This window comes from Podarcis pityusensis (genome assembly GCF_964106645.2).
Source record: "Podarcis pityusensis genome assembly, chromosome: 2".
NCBI lineage: Eukaryota > Metazoa > Chordata > Lepidosauria > Squamata > Lacertidae > Podarcis > Podarcis pityusensis.
In genome coordinates this window covers 19,617,145-19,643,987 of record NC_138029.1, presented here as the reverse complement: position 1 = coordinate 19,643,987, position 26,843 = coordinate 19,617,145, and the positions used below count along the sequence as shown (strand labels likewise).

General features: G+C 44.6%; 1 protein-coding gene across 4 annotated transcripts in view; it reads right to left on the bottom strand.

The window, feature by feature from the left end:
* The window catches only part of ANKFN1 (ankyrin repeat and fibronectin type III domain containing 1), a 217,990-nt gene that overhangs the window by 134,819 nt on the left and 56,328 nt on the right, over window positions 1-26,843 (bottom strand). For 3 of the 4 annotated variants that reach the window (XM_080994439.1, XM_080994438.1, XM_080994441.1), the window contains one exon: window positions 1,564-1,664. The gene's annotated coding sequence lies outside the window, so the exon portion shown is untranslated. Of the gene's footprint in view, window positions 1-1,563; window positions 1,665-8,731; window positions 8,976-26,843 lie in introns of those variants that run through there. The other variant, XM_080994440.1, reaches the window with a different exon arrangement.

Here is a 26,843-nt window from a genome sequence, read left to right as displayed (position 1 = left end):
CAGCCACAATGACACCCCACCGGGATTGCGCTGCCGGGGGCGGTGTGCTCCCCCTGCACTCCTCTTCCTCTGCCAGTGGTTGCAGGTTCGACCATCATCTGGGACAGCTGCGTATTCCAGCATTGCAGGGGGTCGGACCAGATGATGCTCAGGTTCCCCTCTAACTCTACTGTTCTATGATTCTATACACAGAAGAACATTCCACTTCCAGCTACAGTGGATGCTTGGGTTGCAAACGTGTTCTGTGTGGGATGCACGTTCACAACCCGCAGCGTTCACAACCCATGTCTGTGCGTCTGCGCACACGTGGGTTGCGATTTGGCACTTCTGCGTATGCGCAAAGCGCTATTTAGCGCTTCTGCACATGTGTGGCCGCCGAAACCCAGAAGTAACCCATTCCGGTACTTCTGGGTTTCGGCGGTCCGCAACCCAAAAAAACGCAACCTGAAGCGGCTGTAACCCGAGGTATGACTGTACTCCTGAACCATCCAGGATTCTCACAGGGCTTCACCAGCCACACCTGTGCCATGGCTCCCCATGTTCTGTGTAACATGCACCACAGCTGCTTGCTGGAGCTGAAACCTGGAGGGAATTCTTTGCAAAAGCTGGCCGTAGCTGACGCTAGGTGGTGCAGCAAGTGCGTACACCGGAGGACTCTCATCTCCGGGGACCTCGGATAACAGCCAGCTTGGGTCACAGCGTAAATGAGGTGATGCGGGCACAGCCCCCTAGCCGCTCCTCATGCCCGTTCCATTGCTTCATGGTCCTCAGTGCCGTTTATCCAAGCCGCTCAAGTGATCAAATCGCGGGGGCATCTGCAGAACGCAGCAGGAGGGCATGCATTCTGGTTGCTCGTATGCTAATTGCATTTAGCCGCTTGGCTCCCTTGGTGCCTTTCCCCTTTTGTCAAGAATTAATGTCACGGTGGCAATAAAGGGGTGATAATGAGTGTAAATAATCCAGTAACTTGCCGACCGCACAAACCTTACACTTCCAGGAAGGGGAGGGGAGGAGAAACAGCCCACACTGCATTCTGCAGTTCCCAACATTATTACTGTACTTGCGCACATATCTGTAATTCTCCTGATACTCATACATGTCATTAATCATAAAGCATGTGCCTGGGGCATCAGTCAGCCCCACACAGCATTGCATGTCAACAGCAATGTGCTACTTCGTGTAGATTTATTATACAAGGGTGCATTTGCAGGAGGTGTAAGCTTAAACCCTAACCTTTGACACCCCTCTGTCTTCCACGCAATGAACGTCGGAGGCAGTTTTCTAACTCAAGATTAAGGAGGGGAATTCCTAAATGCCATGCCTGTCCCAATTGACATAGGTTTGTAGCGGTCCTATATATACATACGCCTACAGTTCTACGGTACAACTCAAGTGGGAACACGGGACAACGAGCTTCTTAGTGAGGTTCCCGGAAAGCTGCATGCACAACAGGTAGGAAAACATCGCGGCAACATTTCTACAAGGTCCATCTATCTGCCAGCTGTTTTCTCCCCTCCCCATAAGCTATAAGATGTGCATGTTAGAGAATTAAATTTCACTCACCAGTTGAGGAGGAGGAGGCTGAAGAGAAGCAAGTTCGTGCCAATTGTCCACTAATTTCATTCAATACATTGGTTTCTTTTGAGCGTTGCTGTGTGCTGAAGCTTCCAGGCAGAAAGAGAGGGAGAGAGAGAAAGAAAGAGAGTGAACCTCTTCCCTATACTGAGCGAATGATTAATATATAAATATATATATATATACATTCACCATCAGCAGGGGCTGAAGTTGAACATCAGTACTGTAAAAAGCTTTATGCAAAACGTAAAGCACGCAAAAGAACAGAGAGGAGGGCTAGCAGCAAAATGAGGCAATATCCAAATAAACAGAATTGAATTCTTTAACACTTTCTGCCCTCTTGGCACTGTAGCTAATATACCCGCTTTTCAGAGTCTTGTTTTGTGTTGTCAAGGAAGCCTCTGGCTATATGATGCGATCTGCTGTTATCCTGTTGTGTCTCTCAGAACTGATCAGACCAGCGAGGAAGGAGAGAGAGAGAGAGAGAGAAATTGCCCAGAGTAAACAAAACAGAATGGTAAGCAACTGTCACTCTGGCTGATCAAACAGGTAATAATAGAGCAGCCATTTAAACAACGACCACAATTAGTTTTATGTGGAATCCCTAAGAGGGTAAGAACTCTGAGCCCATCACTTGGTCCAGCAGTTTATGGTCACATCTGATGAAGTGGTCTCTCATTTGCCCCACTTCCGGGTCCACTGCCTGCAATTGCAGCAACAAAGCAACAGCTACATCCATAGCTCTGGGACACCTGCAAGATAATGGGAAAGAATCCCAGCCAGCGCTGAACAGGTTAGCACCCCAAAGGTTATGAAATCTGCCCACACGCAAACCAAAACATTGCAGCTCCAATTAAGCTGCAGCAAATCCTAGCACACATCTTTTGCAGTGCCTTGAACTATGTGATAAAAAAGGCATTCGTAAAATGTGCAATTTGAAAGAGGCTTGTGGTGTTGTGGTGTGTTGTTGTTGCTTATTTGATGGACTCTCCTAGGGTTTCAAAAGTACCGTACGCTAAAAATACAGCTATATGTTTTATCTAAGATAAAAATGACTGAACGCCATACTATACAGTCCTGGTTCGTTTCAGCCAACCGTAAGAGTCCTGTTAAGCACCTAGCAACAGAATAAAATTAAGAGAGCCTTTAGGACATTCATTGCAGATCCTGCCATTTTCAATCGTCTGCAACATTGTTTTATAATGCTCCTGTGTATTTTCTGGGAGTTCGGTTATGCAAGGCAACCAATGGGCTCATCCGCTATGTGGAATCATTTAGAGAAGTGCTGAGATCCTACGAATTGCTGAGCAACCCCTTTCTCTTTAGTTTTCAGCATCTTCTGGAACGCCTACGGGCAAACACTTAATATTACTTAATGGGGGCTAAGCATTCCTTAATCCACATCATTAACCATCATGTCAAATGTCCTATTCAAGGTGTTTAAAGAGGGAGAAAGAGGAGCTTTCAAGGAACACTGATGACTATATTGGAGATCTGCAGTGTGAGCATAGAATCCAGGTGGTGGCAGCTTACGCCAGACTAATTCATGCAACATTTAAGTAGGCAGCCTTGCATATAGGCAGAGCTGGTGATGATAATGCAGTCTGTCATTATACAGGCTGGTTTGACAGGACAAGTAGGCACTTCAGAATCTCTGGACTGTGGCTGTATGAAATCTGGATGCTTTAGGTAACAGGAAACGCTACCCATGACGGCTGCAATTCTAACCCTGAATACCCTGGAATAAGTCCCCTGAAATTCAGTAGGACCAGCTTCTGAGAAGGCAATGATTACTGCAATGTGTTATTCGTAGGGCTGCCTCTGAAGATGGTTCGGAAACTTCAGCTGGTGCAGAATTCAGTGGCCAGGTTGCTCACCGGGGCAAGACAGTTTGAGCATATTACACCAATCCTGGTCTGACTGAACTGGCTACCAGTGAGTTTCCGGGCCCAATTCAAAGTGCTGGTTTTGACCTAGAAAGCCTTAAAGGGCTCAGGACCGCAATACCTCAAGGACCGCCTCTTTCCATATGAACCTACCCAGACCCAGAGATCATCTTCTGAGGCCCTTCTTCGCGTGCCTCCTCCTCAAGAGGTTCGGAGGGTGGCAACACAAGAACGGGGCCTTCTCTGCAGTGGCTCCCTGTTTGTGGAAGGTCTCCCTCGGGAAGTTCCCCTGGCACCTTCATAATACACCTTTAGGCGCCAGGCAAAAACATTCCTTTTTAACCAGGCATTTGATTGATCTGATTTACATCCTATGCCCTTTTAGAATGTGGTTTTTGGGGGGAGGGTATTGGGTTGCTGTTTTTACTTCTATTAGGTATTGTATGGTTTTATATCTTAATTTTATTATGTGAACTGTCCTGAGACCCCTGGGTATAGGGCTCTATATAAATTCAATCAATCAAGGCATGGTCAGCCTTGTACCATAAATCTCTTCCACCTCTCTTGCCTGCCTTCTCTATCAATCATCCAACTCTGCCTGACTCCCATAACCTGAAAGTTTCTACACAACCCACCACCCAAGCTCTAGATTTATTTATCCCCTAAGAGTTAAATTATTCAGGAATAACTTATTCATGGCCATTTATCTGCTGCCTCTTATCAGTGTCCAGACATCCTGCTTCACACGTTGCCCTGGTGATATAGTTGTCCCCAAGGTACCTGAGAAGCTTTTTATGTTAGAGGTTCCCTGGGAGAGGAGACGTGAGTGAGAGGCAATTGCCTCTCGGGTAGTACCTCAGGTTACACACGCTTCAGGTTACATACACTTCAGGTTACACACTCCACTAACCCATAAATAGTGCTTCAGGTTAAGAACTTTGCTTCAGGATAAGAACAGAAATCGTGCTCCGGCAGCACGGCGGCAGCGGGAGGCCCCATTAGCTAAAGTGGTGCTTCAGGTTAAGAACAGTTTTAGGTTAAGAACGGACCTCCGGAATGAATTAAGTACTTAACCCGAGGTACCACTGTATAAGTCTATCTAGGGTCATGTACATGAGATATGGCTGAACAACCAGCTTCTTCCGAGTTTCAGAAGGAAGCAAACAAACAACCCCCCAGTCTCTTCCCAAAAGTGATCTCCTTGTGTGAGTTGTGTAACTGAGCATAGTATCAATGGCTCTGTTTCTGTGAAAATAAAATCGGTCGCATTTAATGGAAGCAGATGTGTTATCTTGCATAAATGAGTTGGAGGCACCCACTTATTCTGGTAACTTAAGTAGATCACTTGTATAAGCAGGGTTTTCCCTCTTCAGATGCCCACGAGCTAATAATTGAGGCTGGTGGGTGAACTCTGCAAGCAAAAAGGAAATGTTTTCTGCTTACAGCTTGCTTGCTTATCTATTATCATTTTTATTACCCAGAGCACTTTGCATTTTACAAAAGTTGCACATGGGGCAAAGTCCTCTGCTGTTCTTGGAATCCCATCTAAGTTGCTATGAAATGAAGAAATGACAATGGTCAGGAATGGGGCTAGCTTGATAACTTTGACCAAAACTCAAAAAAGACAACCCTACTTTAAATCAGAACAAGTGGAGGTGGTGAATGTCCTGTGTGAGGGTCTAGAGGCAGTTGGAGGATGGATGGTGGTTAATGGATTGAGGTTGAATCCTGACAAGACAGGAGTACAGTGGTACCTCAGGTTACAGACGTTTCAGGTTACAGACTCTGCTAACCCAGAAATAGTACCTCGGGTTAAGAACTTTGCTTCAGGATGAGAACAGAAATCACGCGGCAGTGGCGCAGCGGCGGCGGGAGGCCCCATTAGCTAAAGTGGTGCTTCAGGTTAAGAACAGTTTCAGGTTAAGAACAGACCCCCCCAGAATGAATTAAGTTCTTAACCCGAGGTACCACTGTACTGTTTTATGGGGACAGGGGACCTGCGGTTGTGGGGGGCTCCCTGGTCCTGAATGCAGTAAAAACAACAAGGTAAAGGACCCCTGGACAGTTAAGTCCAGTCAAAGGCGACTATGGGGTTGTGGCGCTCATCTTGCTTTCAGGCCAAGGGAGCCGGTGTTTGTCCACAGCTTTCTGAGTCATGACTAAACAGTTTCTGGTGCAACAGAACACTGTGATGGAAACCAGAGTGCACAGAAACGCTGTTTACCTTCCTGCCACAGCGGTACCTATTTATCTACTTGCACTGGTGTGCTTTCAAACTGCTAGGTTGGCAGGAGCAGGGACAGAGCAACGGGTGCTCAGACAGGGATTCAAAATGCCAACCTTCTGATCAGCAAGCTCAAGACACAGGATGTGGGTGGCGCTGTGATCTAAACCACTGAGCCTGAATGCGTAACTGCTATAACTATGTTGCTATTATTTGTAGGCCTGATTCACAAATGTGGGCACATAATTTCCTTTCCACAGTTGATTAGTAGACGTTTAACATTACCGGGCTGTTGAATGCACGAACTGATTCTGTTGCAAGACGTGTCTAAGCAGCTATCACCAAGACATCAACATTGCACACGTGAATATCCCTTATTCAATGTCACATGAGACGCGTGGGCAAAGTGTCGCAATTTAATTACTAACGTTCGAGCCACAATAAATGATCCTGATGTTATCTTACTGAATGCTCATTTGAAACACACGCCACATGGTGCAGCTACAGGCACTCCCTGGAACAAGGGCTGCTAATGTGTAAGGCCTTTGCAACCGGGTTAATAGATATTTGCAATAGTAGTGAGCAACTTAGCTGGCTTAATTAAAGAAAGGACTTTTGTTTCACTGTTAGGAACTCATTTCCTCCTAGGTCAGGATTTGGTGCTTTTTCAGCTATCACTCAACCCTCCGCTGTACTTAATAGTCTCCGTTTGGGAAAACATATTAAATGTTACTGAAAGAAAATTACTTGAAGGGGAGACAAAAAAACCCCACCACCCAGTTTCCTGTATACACATTTATATACGTCTATGTACGCAATACATTGTTCATTTATCTGTATCTATATATTAATCTAGTTTTATGTCTCTCTCTTTCCCAACCCACTCTCCAAATAGTGGAAAATTCAGGGAAGCCCTAAAAAGACTAGTTTCTCCTCCTTTTCAGAAGGAAGCATGGTACTTTCATAACCGGCTTATTTATAAATGCTGAGGTTGAGGAAGGCTTAATGGGTGCAGCAGTTCTGGGATGCTTGGAGAATTTGCACAGCATAAAATCCTTGGTGAATATGATGAATCCACCACCATAAGGAATGATTAATGGATTGGACTGAGCTTTTCTGCAAGTTTATACACTGATTCAGACTGAAGACATGGTTTCTCAAACTCTGCAGTAGAAAAAGGCATACACAGTATAAAAGCGTAAGAACACTAGACTTAATTATGGACATACTTCTTGGTCTTCTGATCCAGAGCTGGTGTGGATATTACATTTGCCATGGGGTTTAGCATTCTTGCGGTGGCTTTCCCATTTCCTAAGCATTTTGCCTGCTAAAATTTATCGCATACTCCAGGGAACATCATGCTTTCTGCCAGCAAATGATATTGACAATGGAGGGGACAGGGACTTGTTACATTATGACCTCCGACTCACAGTGAGTTATAATATATTGGGGGGTGGGAAATTTGCTCTGAAGTCCCAGAGTGACTGTGAATAGAGAAGAAATTTGATTCAATTCCTACTTTCTGAAATAATATAAAAACTTGAAACAAAGCCATTTTGGGGAAACTTTTTGCTTCTCTGAATTTTGCAATACAGCTTTCTAGCCAAGCAACACGTAAAAAACCTCAAACACTAAAGTATGCATAAAATTGCATATATTAGTGAAAATGGCATACAAAAATGTATCATGTTAAGGGAAACCGTCTGACAAAAATGTTGTCGTTAGGAGAAATTTGCACTCAAATGCTAATGAATTTTCAAGATGACTTAAAAAAACTGATATGGAAATGTGCAGAACTCAACTTACATTGGAAAAACAAGAAACTGAAATTGACAGATCCATTCACCCCCAGATTCAGCCCAGAAGAGCAGAGAGAGATTAGAGATCTGCATGGGGTAATTTTGCAATCAGGTATCAACAGTGCCATCTGAACACGCCTCCTATCACAGATGCTATGTAACTTCAGAAAACGGAAGAAGGGTAAAGAGTGCTAATACAACAATAAGTTGCTCACTAATTGAAGTGAGTCTTCATCAGTTCATGCACATGCTATCAGCTAATTAGCTGACTAATTAATGTAGCGATCACAGATTGACAATATAGGCAATATTTCTAAAGTATTTAAGTAAGCCAGCAGAGCCCATCAGCTAAATAAGACTAGGATTTTATGGCTTGCTTGGGGAAATCAGTTTAAAACCACATTGTTCTAATCATGCAATGTGCACTCACATGAAACAGCTTGGATTTTATAGGGACGGGGTGGGGGACTTTTTCAGAAGAGGTGGAGAAATTTAGCACATCCCAAGCTACTTAGCAGTCAGCTCCCATGGAAGGTGGTCCATTAAGGGCAAATGGAGAACTGCACCACCAGCTTCAGTCTGCTCTCAGCGCCCCCCCCACCTGCCTGCCTTCCAACTTACAAACAGTTCAGGAGATGGCACTGCCTGTCAGCTGCCTCCTTCTCCTCTTCACTCTCAAGGTTGCCCTTGTAGAACTCAGCAGGAAAGAGGATGAAGGCAAAACTAGAATTAGCTGGCTGTACCCATCATTTCCTCTGGTTTGCTTTCCCTGCCCTCCACCCCACCAGCCACAGCAGGCACTAGGCACTGGTTAACTTCAAAAGCAAGTGCTAGCTACACAATCAGGAGCAATAATAATAATAATAATAATAATAATAATAATAATAATAATTTGTTATTTATACCCCGCTCACCTGGCTGGGCTTCCCCAGCCACTCAGGGCGGCTTCCAACAAAATACTAAAATACAGTAATCCATCAAACATGAAAAGCTTCCCTAAACAGGGCTGCCTTCAGATGTCTTCTAAATATCAGGTAGTTGTTGTTCTCTTTGACATCTGGTGGGAGGGTGTTCCACAGGGTGGGCGCCACTACCGAGAAGGCCCTCTGCCTGGTTCCCTGTAATTTGGCTTCTCGCAGTGAGGGAACCGCCAGAAGGCCCTCGGCACTGGACCTCAGTGTCTGGGTAGAACGATGGGGGTGGAGACGCTCCTTCAGTTGCCAACCTCTCCATCCCTCAATCCATACATTCATCTGATGTTGAGGACCCCTCAGATAAAAAGCTTGCCACGTTACTCTTGCCCCAGATGCAACCCCATGTGATTCAGAACTGTGCATAATTTCACCACGGCAGGCAGTAGGAGAAACTGGTGAAAGGCAAACTGCAGCAGAATAGAAACAGCGCTGTGTATGAGTGTGGCGTTTGCCCTCCTAGGTTTGTGACATCATACTGGGTCATAAGGAAAGGGTTAACTAAGTCTAAATTGATTAACCAATAGGAATCCAAGGGGAGGATAAGTCTGTGGGTTGGGCTAGTTTGATGTGAGAGAGTAAGAGAATCTGTTAAGAGGAGTCAGTTAAACAGTTGGGATAATCAGTTAGAAGGTATTAGGAAGGTATAGGCCGGCAAAGAAACTAAGGTTAAGAAACTGACAAGAAAAATTATCTGAAACCATAAACTTGTTAATGCTTATAAAATAAACTTGTTTATTTGGTTTAATGTTAACAACTGTCTGGACTCAGTGTGTACCCGAGAGTAATGGGTTGGTGGCAGCGGGGAAGCGGTCACAGTGGGGGCACAGGGATCAATAGACCGTCAAACATCCGGGGACCCCGTGTGATCGCCACAGTGAGAAATCCAGGACAGAATGGAGAACAAAGCTTTCTTACCTCCCTAGTTGCAGTTTGAAATGGTGTGTGAATGCACCTTATGAGTCTAATCTAAATTCCTTTAGCATAAGCTGACTGCTCTGCAGCATTTGGAGGAGAAATGAATTAGTTCAGGGCAATTGTCTACGGTAATATTATCTCAGATCAAAATGCACAACGCAGGAGAGAAGTATTGTCTGGTCTACAGGTGAGAGGACCACACAACTTGCCACTTATGGTTGCTTCCACCTCCATGATCCTACCAGCTTTCCCAGCATGGTTCCCATTGCTTCCATGGGTGCTTCATTGAGTAGCCATTTCTCAAGCATGACTTCCAATTTAAAATATACACCCAACAGTGCAGAAAGCAGGAGGATATGATATGACATGGGGACATCGGAAGAAATGGTCTCTTTCCCCACAGATTACGACTATCCTTACAACCCACTGTCACAGTTAGCCTACAGCTTCTCATTATGTCTGAAAGATGCCTGGACAAGTTTAAAGCCAACAGCCATTCGTAACGTTTCCAGCTCTTGAAGCACGATTCTTTCAGAAGGCACCGGGGAAAGTCAAGGAGAATAAACCAGAGCGAGCTAGAAGCCGTGGAGAACACTGACAATGTCAAAGTGGAGCCTAAAAATAGAATGTTCTTCTACTCCAGACGCAAGAAAATACATACCAAGGGAATTTTAAGCGTGGCAAGAGCAAGGATAAGCTCAGGTAAAGGGGAAACAGAGCACATGTTCTTGCCTAACTAATCACGCTGTAATAGTGATTAGATAATAGCCATTTTCACAGGCGTTTGGGGTGTATGTACAATTAATCTGGGGAGAGGGAGAAAGAGAATGGGATTGTACTTTCAGCCCCCAACCTCAACCATTGTTCCTTTGTGAACAGATTCTCTATGTGTACAAATTGTACATGCACAGGTTCCCTTACTTTCTCTCCCCACAAGTAGGGCGGAGAATTTTATGAAGCCACAGAGCTAGCATCACCTGCTTTACCCTGAATGCAAGTTTGAGCCACACAATCCAGTGTGGTGTAGTGGTTAAGAGCAGTAGACTCGTAATCTGGGGAACCGGGTTCGCGTCTCCGCTCCTCCACATGCAGCTGCTGGGTGACCTTGGGCCAGTCACACTTCTTTGAAGTCTCTCAGCCTCACTCACCTCACAGAGTGTTTGTTGTGGGGGAGGAAGGGAAAGGAGAATGTTAGCCGCTTTGAGACTCCTTCGGGTAGTGATAAAGCGGGATATCAAATCCAAACTCCTCTTCTCTTCCTCTTCTTCTTTAGTCCAAAGGAGGAAAACCCGCAACTCCCCAGATGTTGTTGACTCCAACTCCCATAAGCCCCAGCCACCGAGACCAATGGTAAGGGATGGTGGGAATTGTATTCCAACAACTGGAGGGACACATGTTCCCACCCCTGCTTTTAGCCCAATAAGATTTATTACCAGGGTAATGTAGAAAAAAAGAATGATAAAAAATAATAAAAAAATAAAAACAGCTTAAAAGCCATTAAGGCTGCAAGCCTGTATGCTTGTATGTGGAGCTTAATGGGCTTACTCCTGAGTTGGCATGAATAGGCTAGCACTGTATACAACAAAAGCCACTAATATCAGCCAATTGGCAACAATATACAATTCACAGAATTCTGTATTAATTTATGTGCATGTTGTGCCTAACCAACTCCTGGGGTCCAGGTCCCTTCGCCCCTCCCCCTAAAATATTTGAGGGAGCCAGGGAGGCAATGCTGATAGACATTGCCATTCAAATGTTGTGTGAGTGCTGCATAACAACAACAACAACAACAACAACAACAATTTTATTATTTATACCCCACCCATCTGCCTGGGTTTCCATAGCCCCATTTGATTGATTGGGCAGGGCAGGGCTACCTGGGGTCCCCCAATATTTTGTTCAAGTTGGTACCCCTGGTTTTGTTTATTCTTTGCGCGGCTGGTAATCTCTGGTGCTTGTAGTGTTTGAGGAAATGTGGCGATACATTGCTCTGAATTTGACATGGATGAGACAGGATTTAATTTGCTCACATGCTGAGAAACAAATATGTTTGCTTTTGCCCATCCATGAGAAGAAAGGGGCTTGAATTATTTCTCAAAATAATTGCTCATTTTTAATTATTATGCAGCACCTTCTAGCGCAGAGCACAATTCCAGCGTTAAAATCATAAGGGCATGCTCCGAGGGGCATAAAGTGAAAATTAAGCTGGTTGGTAGTAAGATAAAAAAAGTCACTGAAGCATGAAAGCAATTACAATTGGTTTTTTAGTTGCTATTAACACTACATCAAATGATATTAACTTATTTTCACCTCTAATTATGGAAAGAAGGCCCAACACATACTGACACCTGACAATACTCCCATATCTATCATAGTAAGGTCTGCCATTATTCCAAGAATAATACAGGAAGAAGAGGAAAGTAGAAGATGTCGCCAAATTGATTTGTAAAGCCTAACAACCAATAGCCTTTGCATAGCTTATGCCTGTTCAAACACCCAAAACCTCAAACACCCCTCCTGATTATGATGCTCTTCTCTTTTGAAATATTTTGCTTTAACCAGAAGGTTGGTGCCTCAAACTCTACAATTCCATGATTCTGTGAAAAAGAAGGATGAGGAGGAAGAGAGAGAAAATTCCAGAAAAAAAGGCTGGTTGAGATCCCAGCAGCAGACTACTACCTCTGAAGATGGTTCAGAAACTTCGGCTGCTGCAGATTTTGGCAGCCGGGTTATTCACCAGGTCAAGACGGTTTGAGCAGATAATGCCAATCCTGACCCGACTTGCACTGATCGCAATACCTCAAGGACCACCTCTCCCCTTATGAACCGAGCCAGACCTGGCGATCATCATCTGAGGTCCTTCTTCATGTGCCTCTTCCATGTGAGGTCCGGAGGGTGGCAACATAAGAACAGGGCTTTTCTGTGGTAGCTCTCTGTTTGGGGAATGCTCTCCCTAGGGAGGCAAATTTTAATAATAATAATACAGTGAATGCTCGGGTTGTGAACGTGATCCATGCGGGATGCACATTCGCAACCTGCAGCATTCGCAACCTGCAGCAGCGCATCTGTGCATGCACGGGTTGCGATTCGGTGCTTCTGCGCATGCACAAAGCACAATTTAGCGCTTCTGCACATGCATGACCTCTGTAACCAGGAAGTAACCTGTTCCGGTATTTCCGGGTTTTGGAGCGTCCGTAACCTGAAAAAAAGCAACCTGAAGCGTCTGTAACCCGAGGTATGACTGTATCGGTCAAAAACTATATGGGGGATGAATCTGCCAAGGTCTTCTGACAAATACCTCCACTGAGGTCCACATTTTCTTGCAAGTGTTGCAGAAGGAGAGAATTATGAAATGTACCCTCAGCCTAGTCAGTTGAGATCAGGGGTAAGCAACCTAAGGCCCATGGGCCACAAGCGGCCCACGGGGGTCGTTTAACTGGCCCACAAGCCACCCCCGAACCGAGTCACCCACTTGGCGAGTCCCCACATGCTGCGCTAAATCGGCGTGGCGACTTGCTTCCATGGTGCTGGAAGTCGTGTCTGCGCATGCTCAGATGCCGAAAATTGCATCTGCACAGACACAGACACCAAAAATTGTGGCTGCGCACACTATCTGGCCCACAGAGGGAGCTCCGCTGGAGTGAACCGGCCCAGGTGAGGTAAACCTTCCCGACCCCTGGTTGAGATGGTTCAATTTGGAATTCTACTTTTGTGGTAAGCAAGGATGCAATAGAAGCCTCTTTCTTTCTGAGCCTCTAGTTATGCAATTGGCAAAGTAGAGGATAGGTCTATGGAAGCATTATGCAATCAACTATTCAAGTTGACAAGTATACTCTCGAAGTATACTCTCAAAGCTTTTACCCAATTTTGATGAAGCAGAACAAGATTCAGTGCTACTTCCAGAAAAACGATACGCCTCGTGGAAAACTGTACTCCAAAATAGCCTTCTGATATGGGAAAGGCACTCAGATAAAGGGTGACAAAAATATAGGGCTCAATTTGGATTGTTTGCTCCCTACCAAAGTTTAGAAGGCATTTACCTGAGGTTTAAATCAATATGACGCAGGAAATGTCTGATGAGATCTCCTGACATTCATATTTTCACTTTCCAGCAGCTGTAGGGGGCTCTGATTTTTATCAGAGCAGCAGTGTGCACTGTGTGCAATTTAGTCCTTTTCCCCATGCTGTTTTCTCAATCTAAATCACTCCTCTCTCCAAGCTGTTGCTAGCACCTATAAGGAATTTGTGTGTGTGTGTGTAAACAGGTACAGATGTTCATGCTATCCTGTGTGGCTGGAGCCTTTATCAAAGCATTTCCCAGTTGCAGTTGTTGATCCAATAGGAAGGAAAGATGTTGTTGTTGTTTAGTCGTTTAGTCGTGTCCGACTCTTCACAACCCCATGGACCAGAGCATGCCAGGCACATCTGTCTTCCACTGCCTCCTACAGTTTGGTCAAACTCATGCTGGTAGCTTCAAGAACACTATCCAACCATCTCGTCCTCTGTCGTCCCCTTCTCCTTGTGCCCTCCATCTTTCCCCAAATCAGGGTCTTTTCCAGGGAGTCTTCTCTTCTCATGAGGTGGCCAAAGTATTGGAGTCTCAGCTTCAGGATCTGTCCTTCCAGTGAGCACTCAGGGCTGATTTCCTTCAGAATGGATAGGTTTGATCTTCTCCCTGTCCATGGGACTCTCAAGAGTCTCCTCCAGCACCATAATTCAAAAGCATCAATTCTTCGGCCATCAGCCTTCTTTATGGTCCAGCTCTCACTTCCATACATCACTACTGGGAAAACCATAGCTTTAACTATACGGACCTTTGTTGGCAAGGTGATGTCTCTGCTTTTTAAGATGCTGTCTAGGTTTGTCATTGCTTTTCTCCCAAGAAGCAGGCGTCTTTTAATTTCGTGGCTGCTGTCACCATCTGCAGAGATCAGTCTACATCCCAATCCCAAAGAAGGGCAGTGCCAAAGAATGCTTCAACTACCGCACAATTGCACTCATTTCACACGCTAGCAAGGTTATGCTTAAAATTCTACAAGGAAGGCTCAAGCAGTATGTGGACTGAGAACTCCCAGAAGTGCAAGCTGGATTTAGAAGGAAGGATGACAGGAAAAGAATTTGTCAACAGCAGACCTTTAGTTGCTGGCCAGGTTGTCTTGCCGCTTAAAATAAGGCTATCTAAATCACTATACATCCCCAATTTTCTCTATGTAATCATCAGCTTGCAGGACACAGAAGCAGGCTCAGTCTGAAACAGCTTTGCCAAATCTTCCTTTCAGTGATACTTATGTTCAACGAAAGGTCAGATGGATTTTTAAATTCTAATATTCATTCGCACCGCAGAACTTTTAAACAGCAATGGCCAGCAAATGACCAACATTTTGTTGATACTAAGAATTAGATTTAAGTGTTAGACTAGGGGCCAGTTGTGAGATAATAGATATGTGCAAGGATGGGCAAATAGGTCAATTCCAGATTCTTATTTTTCCAATTTACGTTCGGTTGGACACGTTTCCTCAACAGTTTACTTTTCTTTTTTAAAGTCCTCATGAAAATTCATCAGCATTCTCCCAATATACACATTTGCAATGCAATTTTGTTGAATACACACATTTTTCGAAAGCATTTCTCCTTAATACAATGCATTTTAATGCACCCCTTCTCCTAATACACATATTTTGCACTTGGAGAACAGCATTGGGAAATTCAGAGAAGTGGGCATTTGAAAAGACAGCTGAGTTTCCATTCACCTCTGTTTCAGGAAGTGCAAATTAGCCAGACTGAAGTGCTTCCCCATCTCTAAATATGAATAAGGATGAGCAGCTTATGCTACTCCCCTCAGTGCTATAAGTTTCTTCTGCTGTGTGTGACTGTGTGGTTTAACTAGGACAATTTCCAACATCAGTTTCAGAACTGGGGCATGCAGTTTACTGCAGCTTTCCATTTGTATCTGCCCACCCCACCCCAGCTCTCTGTCTTTTGCAGTAAAACACTGCAAAAAAGCAATTGCAAACATAATTACTGTGTTTTACTGATGGGAATATGCACCTGTGCACATGCATAAAAGACCGTGCAAAAGGAATATTGCTACAGCTATACAACATCAATTTCAGAACTGGGGCAAGCATTTTGCTGCAGCTTTCCATTTGTATCTGCCCAGCCCAGCTCTCCGTCTTTTGCAGTAAAACACTGCAAAAAAGCAATTGTAAGCAGAGACATCACCTTGCCAACAAAGGTCCGTATAGTTAAAGCTATGGTTTTCCCAGTAGTGATGTATGGAAGTGAGAGCTGGACCATAAAGAAATCTGATCGCCGAAGAATTGATGCTTTTTGAATTATGGTGCTGGAGGAGACTCTTGAGAGTCCCATGGACTGCAAGAAGATCAAACCTATCCATTCTGAAGGAAATCAGCCCTGAGTGCTCACTAGAAGGACAGATCCTGAAGCTGAGGCTCCAATACTTTGGCCACTTCATGAGAAGAGAAGACTCCCTGGAAAAGACCCTGATGTTGGGAAAGATGGAGGGCACAAGGAGAAGGGAACAACAGAGGATGAGATGGTTGGACAGTGTTCTCGAAGCTACCAGCATGAGTTTGACCAAACTGCGGGAGGCAGTGGAAGACAGGAGTGGCTGGCGTGCTCTGGTCCATGGGATCACGAAGAGTCGGACATGACTAAACGACTAAACAACAACAACACACATAATTACTGTGCTTTACTGATGGGAACATGCACCTGTGCACATGCATAAAAGATGGTGCAAAATGAATATTGCTATAACTATATAAGCAGAGCAACATCACTCTCCCCCATCCCCACCTGTAAATAAGTTTTTTAAATATGTACCAGGGCACATGCCCAGTGTAAAACACCACACCTGACTAGTGCCCCTGATGCACACATGTTCATTATAAAACACTGCAGGAAAGGCAATATAGAAGCAATAGCACACGTGAATATTTCTTGCAATTTTCTATGATGTGTCAGAATTGCCAAAGGAAGAAGAAGAAGAAGAAGAAGAAGAGTTTGGATTTGATATCCCGCCTTTCACTCCCTTTAAGGAGTCTCAAAGCAGCTAACATTCTCCTTTCCCTTCCTCCCCCACAACAAACACTCTGTGAGGTGAGTGGGGCTGAGAGACTTCAAAGAAGTGTGACTGGCCCAAGGTCACCCAGCAGCTGCATGTGGAGGAGCGGAGACTCAAACCCGGTTCCCCAGATTACGAGACTACCGCTCTTAACCACTACACAGGTATCTACAGAAGGAATCGAAAGCTGTGGCAAAACTGTGCAGGTAGACAAACTCCGTACATCAGTTGAAAGGTTCCTAATGCATCATATGCTCTTTGGAGGGCAGGAGGAGATCAGATGATTTGCAGTAGCAGTCTAGGGAGACATTCAGACCAGGACAATTTCAGGAGCATCCTTAGGTATCACCATGAGCTTCTGTGAACACCTACTCGAACTTTCAGCATCACCATGACATCCTAGTATGCCCTTAAGCTAGAAACCATCTTGCAACCTCAGCGTAGGCACACGATTCACAAAATGGGAACAACCAAAAAATGGTCCACTCTACAAGGTCCCTGAAGGGATTTTAGAATTAATATACAGTCCGTTCCAAAACCAAAGTGTTCCAAAACCAAGGCGCGCTTTCCCATAGAAAGTAATGCAAAATGGAATAATCTGTTCCAGACTTTTAAAAACAATCCCTAAAGCAGCAATTTAACTTGAATTTTACTATCTAACGAGAATAAACAATGTACTACAGTCACACAGTCAATCAGTCAGTAGCTGAACCGGGTTCCACACAGACACAAAAACAAAAACACAAAATAAATAGCAAAAAGAGATAGACCTCAGCATAACACTCAAAACGGAAGTGTGGCACTCAAATCGGAAGCGTAACACTCAAAATGGAGCACTTTCAGCTTTCGAAAGTAGTTTGTGAACCGGAACACTTACAGTACTTCTGGGTTTGCAGTGTTTGGGTTCCAAGTTGTTTGAGTACCAAGGCATTTGAGAACCAAGGTACCACTGTATGTAAAACTGGGTGACTAGGATCTATTCATGCTTACCAAGCTCTATAAACCCCCGCGCAAATTATCCTTTAAATATGATTTTCTGAAATTTTTTGGCTTGAGATGCAACTAATAAGCAATCGAATGTGGTACATATCCATAGGCTGCAACGAAGGCAGGGAAGCCAGGAGGAACTTAAAACGCATTAATAGAGGAATCTGAATTTGCTCCACCAAATCAGGATAACAATTGTTATATTATGTTATGACACACAGCTGTTCTCAGCTTTCTTGTCGTCAGGGCAGACAAAGCGACTCTTGGGGTAATTACATCATCCTTTTCCACTGAGGCAAAATCCACATGCTTTAAATAGGGATTGATAAGATATCCCAGCTAGAATTGGGGGCAATATTTTGCCCTTTGTGTCTGTGTTAAAAAATGATCGCAGGAAAGGTAGCAGTTCAAGTCCTCTCCTGATGCATATTCACAAACACGCAGTCTGCCTCCCATCCCCATCTCTCCAAAACCCTTTGGTCCTGCATTTATCATTGCCTGGTTGTGCTGACGTGCACAGGGAAATTCAGACCTGAGATCTATTCTTAACTACCACTGCAGCTGGAGCTGAATCTCATCCTTGACAAGGGAGAGAAACTGGGAGGGGTGGCTCAAACTGGGAGGGGTGGCTAACACCCCAGAGGACAGGATCACACTTCAAAACGACCTTGACAGATTAGAGAACTGGGCCAAAACAAACAAGATGAATTTTAACAGGGAGAAATGTAAAGTATTGCACTTGGGCAAAAAAAATGAGAGGCACAAATACAAGATGGGGGACACCTGGCTTGAGAGCAGTACATGTGAAAAGGATCTAGGAGTCTTGGTTGACCACAAACTTGACATGAGCCAACAGTGTGACGCGGCAGCTAAAAAAGCCAATGCAATTCTGGGCTGCATCAATAGGAGTATAGCATCTAGATCAAGGGAAGTAATAGTGCCACTGTATTCTGCTCTGGTCAGACCTCACCTGGAGTACTGTGTCCAGTTCTGGGCACCACAGTTCAAGAAGGACATTGACAAACTGGAACGTGTCCAGAGGAGGGCAACCAAAATGGTCAAAGGCCTGGAAACGATGCCTTATGAGGAATGGCTAAGAGAGCTGGGCATGTTTAGCCTGGAGAAGAGGAGGTTAAGGGGTGATATGATAGCCATGTTCAAATATATAAAAGGATGTCACATAGAGGGGGGAGAAAGGTTGTTTTCTGCTGCTCCAGAGAAGCGGACACGGAGCAATGGATCCAAACTACAAGAAAGAAGATTCCACCTAAACATTAGGAAGAACTTCCTGACAGTAAGAGCTGTTCGACAGTGGAATTTGCTGCCAAGGAGTGTGGTGGAGTCTCCTTCTTTGGAGGTCTTTAAGCAGAGGCTTGACAACCATATGTCAGGAGTGCTCTGATGGTGTTTCCTGCTTGGCAGGGGGTTGGACTCGATGGCCCCTGTGGTCTCTTCCAACTCTATGATTCTATGATTCTATGATTCTAAGTGGATCAGAGCCATTCATCTTTTGCTCCATATGCTCTGAAAAACGGCACACAGCTCCTGAGCACTGACGTAAACTTGAACGACGCCCTCTCCGCTCACCCCCAAGCTCCCAACCCACGAGCGGGCACTGTTAAAGACCCTCCCAATACAGTGGTACCTTGGTCCCCGAATGGCTTAGCTGTTGAACAAATTGGCTCCCCAACGCCGCAAACCCAGAAGCGCCGCATTTTTCGCCCCAGAAGACGCACCTGACCATAAGACGCACCTACTTTTTGGAGGAGGAAAGGGGGAAAGCCCCATTTTTTTGGGATCAGCTCAAAGTTGTTGAGCTCACTTTGCAAAGGGAAAAAAATCCTGTTTTTATGGGGTTCAACTCACAGTTCTGCAGCTTCTTTCGGAAAAGAAAGGGAGCTGTTTCTACCAGTTTCCAGACAGATAATCAGCCAGTCACATGTTGCTGGGGAAACAAACAACCTCCGTCTACAGAACATTGCACAATGGAGGCCTGGGCAAGGGGTTGGGGCCGGAAAGGGAGCCAGCGACCACACATTCACTCCATAAGACGCACAGACATTTCCCCTTACTTTTTAGGAGGAAAAAAGTGTGTCTTATGGAGCGAAATATATGGAAGTGGCTTACACGGCTTCCGATCTGAGTGCAGGAAGCTCCTGCAGCTAATCGGAAGCTGCGCTTTGGTTTTTGAATGGTTTTGGGAGTCGGACAGACTCCCAGAACGGATTAAGTTTGAGAACCAAGGTACCACTGTACTTAAATAGCCTGCAGGATGCTAAAGGGCTATTTGTGTATAGTCCTTGCACAGTACAGAAGTTCCAGATTTCCTGAGCCAGAACTTGGGTTTGCTTATTTATTTACAGGTGGGGTTGGAACTCTACTGTCCAGCCAACGCTTGAATCCAGCCTATGGAAAATTTGCAAGTAAAGCATTCTATTACTTACAAATGTGTGGTCTTTTTCTATGCTATGGGAAGTGGGAAACTTTGGAAGGAGCTTTTAATGGAACTTGCTTGGAGGGGTATATTTTAAAGGTCTAACAGCCTATATTTCCATGCTTTGCTTTGCAGCATGATTTGTCATGTTAAACCTCTGCTGGGGTTCTCTCACCAAAGAGTACTTGCCGCAGATTTGGATCTTCAGATCCAAGAATAATCCCCCCCCCCAGGTTTCCCATTTAAGATAATTATGTGTATTCATCATGAGCACTCATTCAGGAAAGCCACTTCTGCCTAAGGAGGAGGTGTGGTTGCAGGGTTCACACTGCCTCCAAGTGTACGGCAGGTGGAGGCCAGCCCAGCGCGATTGGGGGATTCCCAGCTGCGTCACCCCCTAGCTGGCCAATTGGCTGGCTTGGGGGCGTGGCCTGCCCTACGTAGGCAGGACGCGGCCGGGGATCTCCCTCTTTGCCGCCCGCATTGGTATTGTTCTGTAGGTGGAAGAGGGGAGGTAGCGCCATCACCTGCCCCACATATTGAAGGGTAGTCCATTAAAGGATTCCGGGGGGGCGTGGCCCTGTCCGAAGCCTGGGAAGGTGAGGGCCTAAGGCGGTGACCCCGGGGGAGTTCCTAGTTGATGTGCATCAGCAGGACTCCCCCTATCGGTGGTTAACCCTTCCCGGACTTCAAGCAGATGGGCTGGAGTAGGATATAGTTGGTTAGGTCCAATGCCTAAGCCAATACCACTCATCACCTGTAACCAATAAAGTTGTGGCCTTTTTTAGCCCATTAACCTTAATAACTGTGTCATGTGTCATTATTTCCACCTGAGGGGTGGGGTCAGGAACTCGCCACGCAAGTACTCTGTATTTTAAAGTGGAAACTGCCACTTTCTCCACAAGTGCCTTTCAGGACTGTTGCTTCGTTCATCAAGGTGGGCTAACTTCATTTCTCTTAGGACAAAAGCAGCCAGGTTGGGCTCTGATTTTGTTGACTGATTGGTTGGCTGATAAGCCACTTCTTGAGTAGAGTTCCTAAAGCAGCTCCCAGCCTACTATAATTACATTATACAGATACCGTAATTACATTATGCATTATTAAAATTTGAAACAATCAAATTACAGACCACTGGGGATTTGAATGTCTTCCAGGGAACTGTGTGATACCTTTTAAAAAATGAGGCAAATCTTAGTCCCTGCTGTCTTTCTAGGACAGAGGGAAGATAAAGATGCCAACTACTGCATCTGAAGCAGATTTTCACATCCACACCCCTCAAAATCCCTCTAAATGTAAGTCATTCAAAATGGATTTTCTGTTGCAAGAAAAACTCTTGCAACCCATTTCAATGGTATCAGCTGCAACCATTAGTGGCAAATATGGTAAAGAATTAAAATCATATTTTTGGCACTCATTTCTTATCATAAACACCTGCAAAATAGTTAAGCTTCCAGTGTTTCAAATTAAAAACAAGCCCTTGAGCAGATCCTAAGAGTTTTCGCACCCTGAAGGAAGGCTGTGAGGTCTAAACAGATCTGACAACTACAGGGATCATTAATCAGATGACACAAAACAACAACCTTTCTCTACACAATATCAGTAGAAGTGAGAGCTGTCATTTAATGGCATATCTAATGCAAACTGCTTTAAAAAAAGCTATTTCAACAGAATGTTAACTGTTACATGTACACTGTGGCTTCAACATCTGGAGAAACAGACTGCAACTACAGAGGTGTGGTTTGCATAACAAAAGCTTTCTCAGAATTGCAGTTGGATTTATAAGCTTTTACAAACTCTGAATTTCAGTATTCTAACATGCCCATTTCCATTTACTTTGTTCGGTCATTTAGTCTGGTCCGACTCTTCGTGATCCCATGTCCCGCTTTTCCTTAGGACATCCCTACTTTCCCCGGAGAAATGTTGGAGGGTATGTGATAAGACAGTCCCTGTCCTCAGGCTTATCTAAAAGAAATGACACAAATGGAAATGAGATTGGGAGGGAGGTGGAAACTATCACACTTGGGCTCTGAGAAAATGAAGAGGAGAGAAATGGAGAAATGAGAGTAACAATGGATAATAAGTGTGAACAAATGCAGTAAGGTAAAAGAACTAGGTTTCAGTTAATGTGGCTATCTCTATTCTTCCAGGTATGGTTCAAGATGCCGGCTTTGCATTAAAATGGCTTGTTCTCAGGGACCACCTTTTTCATTATGCTCCGCTGCCACCCCTAAATCAAGCATCCTTTTGATTTTTACCAGATTGTACTGCCACGAGCTCAAACAAGAGGCACAGATAGAGGCTAGAGGCTTTATTGATGGCCACACCACCTCTCTCTTCAGTGGAGACTTTCATCGACCACTGAAGCCAATTCGTTTCTGGAAACTCTACAAGATGTTCATTTGGACTAGCTTGTAATAGCCAAGGCTGAGCAGATATGGGAGAATCAGTTGGTTTCTTAAATGGAAAACAATATCCTCAATTCCTAGAATGGGGTGAGATATTGTTGTTTAGTCGTTTAGTCATGTCTGACTCTTCGTGACCCCATGGACCAGAGCACGCCAGGCACTCCTGTCTTCCACTGCCTCCCGCAGTTTGGTCAGACTCATGTTGGTAGCTTCAAGAACACTATCCAACCATCTCGTTCTCTGCCGTCCCCTTCTCCTTGTGTCCTCCATCTTTCCCAGCATCAGGGTCTTTTCCAGGGAGTCTTCTCTTCTCATGAGGTGGCCAAAGTACTTGGAGTCTCAGCTTCAGGATCTGTCCTTCCAGTGAGCGCTCAGGGCTGATTTCCTTCAGAATGGATACGTTTGATCTTCTTGCAGTCCATGGGACTCTCAAGAGTCTCCTCCAGCACCAGAATTCAAAAGCATCAATTCTTTGGTGATCAGCCTTCTTTATGGTCCAGCTCTCACTTCCATACATCACTACTGGGAAAACCATAGCTTTAACTATACGGACCTTTGTCAATCTGCCCACAAACTGAGATCCAGCTCTGAGGGCCTTCTGGGGGTTCCCTCACTGTGAGAAGTGAAGTTAAAGGGAACCAGGCAGAGGGCCTTCTTGGTAGTGGCACCCACCCTCTGGTTCCAGACCAACCGGAACCAGAGTTTTAGTAATGCTTTACTTGGAAGTGACTCCAATTGAGCTCAGTGAGGCTTACTCCCAGGTGAATGGGCATAGGATTGCCGACTCAGTCACTTGTTCCTCCTAGCAATCTATTAGATACAAATAGTATTAGATACAAATAGGCTGCTCAACAGCATCAGTATGTGCCTTATTTTAATCCTGTTGCTTTCTCCTCTTCTCCCTCCTCTCCCCAATCAACACAAATATAGTTATGAAAACCAGTTAAAGCCCTGTTTACATCCACTTGAGGTGCCCAACTAAATTTGGGCTGATGCTGTTGTGGTTCCATCAGCCAGTTTGGCCATTTCCTTGTGGCTCTTTCACCCACCTATCTGCCAATCTACCAAGGTCCAAAGTTCCAGAGCTCTGGAGCAAGTGTGAGGCAAGAATGTTTGACCTTACTGTAAACCAGTAGCATGTGAAAAATGATTTTCTTTGCCTTGGCAAAGAAAAAGCATCTTCCTCTTCCTGTCGCCTGCAGCAATGTTCCTGATACATCTATATTAGTATATACATAGTACTTATTTCATTATATACAGTGGTATCTCGGTTTTCGAACAAAATCCATTCCGGAAGACCATTCGACTTCCGAAACATTTGAAAACCGAAGCAGTTACTTACGGAAGCATGTACTTACAGAAAACTCAATATGGAAGCCTCATGGCATGTTCAACTTCCAAAAAGCATTTGAAAACTGAAGCAGCTACTTCCGGGTTTTCGGTGTTTGAAAACTGAAACGTTCGATTTCTGAGACGTTTGAAAACCAAGGTACCTCTGTATATTATATATATATATATATATATATATATATATATATATATATATAACTTTGTATTAATGTAACATTTTTGTATGCAACTCTATGTTTTTTGTAATATTTTGTTGAAGTCCTCTGACGTTGCTTCAGTTTTCTGTACACTGCTTAGAGATATTTTAAATATACTAAACGGTATAGAAAATCAATAATCAATACTAGCAGAGGGACTTACGTAAAACATGGCTGGCTCACTGTGGCTGGTCTTGTTACCTTTGGAAGAAATACCTGCCTACCCCAGCTTTCTTTGCAACTGAACTGAGAGTAGCAGCATTTTAGTTCCAAACAGAGGAAGCATCTCCTCATGCAATTGTGATACAGAAAGGTGGAGATGGAGGTGGGTGCTAATTCACAGGCTGGGGAGGCTGTTAAGAATCCAGTGTATTGTGTGTGGAGGGTTGTTAAGCGTATTTCATTTTCCTTGTAAGCTTCCAACCATCGTCATTACAGAGTTGTAACAGTTCTAACGTGAGGGTAGTCTTGGAGAGATTTTGCAGACAGGACTAGGAAAGGATTAACTTCAAAAGTTAGGGTCACCCTGTGTCCTGCTTTTCAGAGGCCTATTTGAAGAGCTGTCACAGAAGAGTCCTCTGTCTGAAAGAACACTTTTTCTTGCAGCACAGGCACATGTGATCCGTGGACTAGGGGGACTAGTCTAGTCCCCTAAATGTTCCCGGTAAATTGGTGTGTTAAGTGTGTACCTTTTACTCCAACCCGTTCATATTATATCATGATATTTATCACGCTGAAGGGGCAAATGCTCTCTGTTTGAGAGCTATTCCCAGTTCATTTCCTGCTAAATCCATGGCGTCACAGCGTGCAAATGCATCGGTCCCTGCTTACGACGCTGCTGATGAGTCATCGAAGAGAGCAGCTGGGGCTGAGGAACAAGAAAGCAATAACTTGTCCATCAAGAGAAGTAACTACAGGGGGATTGATGGCATTTGGTGCATGGCGTTTAATGTGTCTCCTTGCGTTCTGAAGACACCGCCACGTGGTTCCCCTGCCCCCGGTGGCTATTAAAAGTGTATATTTTCATGTGTTGAAGCGCTTTCCAAGCACAATTCAAAATGTTGGTGCTGACCTTTAAAGCCCTAAACAGATTCAGGCCTCTACAGTCATACCTCGGGTTAAGTTGCTTCAGGTTGAGCGTTTTCAGGTTGTGCTCCGCGGTGACCCAAAAGTAACGGAATGCATTACTTCCGGGTTTCGCGCTCGCGCATGCGCAGACGCTCAAAATGACATCACACGCATGCGCAGAAGCGGCGAATCGCAACCCACGCTCGCACAGACGCAGGGTGTGTTTGCTTCAGGGTGTGAACGGGGCTTCGGAACGGACCCCATTCGCATCCAGAGGTACCACTGTATATCTGAAGGAGTGTTCCACCCTGTCATTTAGCCTGGACACTCAGATCCAGGACTGAGAGCCTTCTGGGGGTTCCCTCACTGTGAGAAGTGAAGTTATACAGAACCAGGCAGAGGCCATTCTTGGTAGTGGCACCCGCCCTGTGGAATGCTCTCCCATCAGATGTCAAGGAGATAAGTAACTATTCAACTTATAAAAGATATCTGAAGGCAGCCCTGTATAGGGAATGGTTTTTTTGTTGTTATTTTTTATGTATGATGGAAGCCGCCCAGAGTGGTGACCCAGTCAGATGGGTGGGTTACAGATAATAAAATTAATAATATTATTTATTGCTACATTTAAATCTTCTTGCACATTTTGATAGTATTTGTGAAGAGACATATTTCTGTCCCAAAGCACAGGACTGATTCACTACCCACCACTATGACAATAAGATGTGTATCTGTATCCTCATCATTCACCCCGTTGATATCCTACCATTCATCTAAGGAGCTCAAAATGGTTATTTCATCCTCATAGCAAAACAACCCCATGCATTGGGTTTAGCAACAAAAGGGCTACTGGTCTGAAGACCTCCCCCGTGATGAGTTCTTATTTTAGTCATGGAAGTTGCTGTGGGTGTGATGAAATATGTCTGCATTGCTTTTTTATTCATTTTAATGAACATGGATAGCAAACTATAGTTGGGAATTATTGCCCCAATGCAGTTAGTTTACACATCACTTGGGAAGACAGGCGAACTAATGTCAGTGTCGAAGCAATGATTCTTCAACATCAACTTTGTTGGACTGGTCATGTTGCGTGGATGCCTGATTATCGTCTTCCAAAGCAACTATATTCTATTCTGAAGTTAAAAATGGGAAGCGTAATGCTGGTGGTCAACAAAAGTGGTTCAAAGACTCTGTCAAGGCAAATCTTTAAAAATGTAGTATAAACACCGACAACTGGGAAACACTGGCCTGCAATCGCTACAGTTGGAGGACTGCCTTTACCAAAGGTGTCATGGGCTTTGAAGACACTCAAACTTAGGATGAAATGGAGAAACGTGTTACGAGGAAGGCATGCTTGGCAAATCCTCACTATGATCAACTCCTGCCTGGAAAACTATATCCTCACTGTGGAAGGACGCGTGGATCCAGAATTGGCCTCCACTGTCACTTATGGACTCACTGTTAAGACTGTGTTCATGGAGGACAATCTTTACTCAGCTACGAGTGATTGCCAAAGAAAAAGAAGGCAGTCGTCTTGAAATTTGTTACATTCAGATTATTATATACGTTTCAGTTCATATGACAAAAAGGAGCATATGTAGCTACTTCTTTGTCTGCATTGTGTTGTTTTTTTATGCAATGAAATGGCAAAGATTAGAAAGTCACAAAAGAAAACGCACGTTCTTCTGAATTCTAGGCAACTGTTTACAGGTTGCACTAGAGTGCATTGCAATTGCTGGAAGGTACATCTTGCCTGCTTTTAAAACGGAGCCTTTCACCTTTGAAAGTTAGTCCTTGCTCAGTCACCATCTCACCTCCCCCCTCCCCATGACATCAGGACGCCTGGAGCCCAGCAGCAACCCAGCCTCCTGGTTGCAAGTAGTGTCAAGGTTCAGAAGCAGGTATCCGAGCCCTGTGACGAATGAGTCTCTGTGTTATGTGAGAC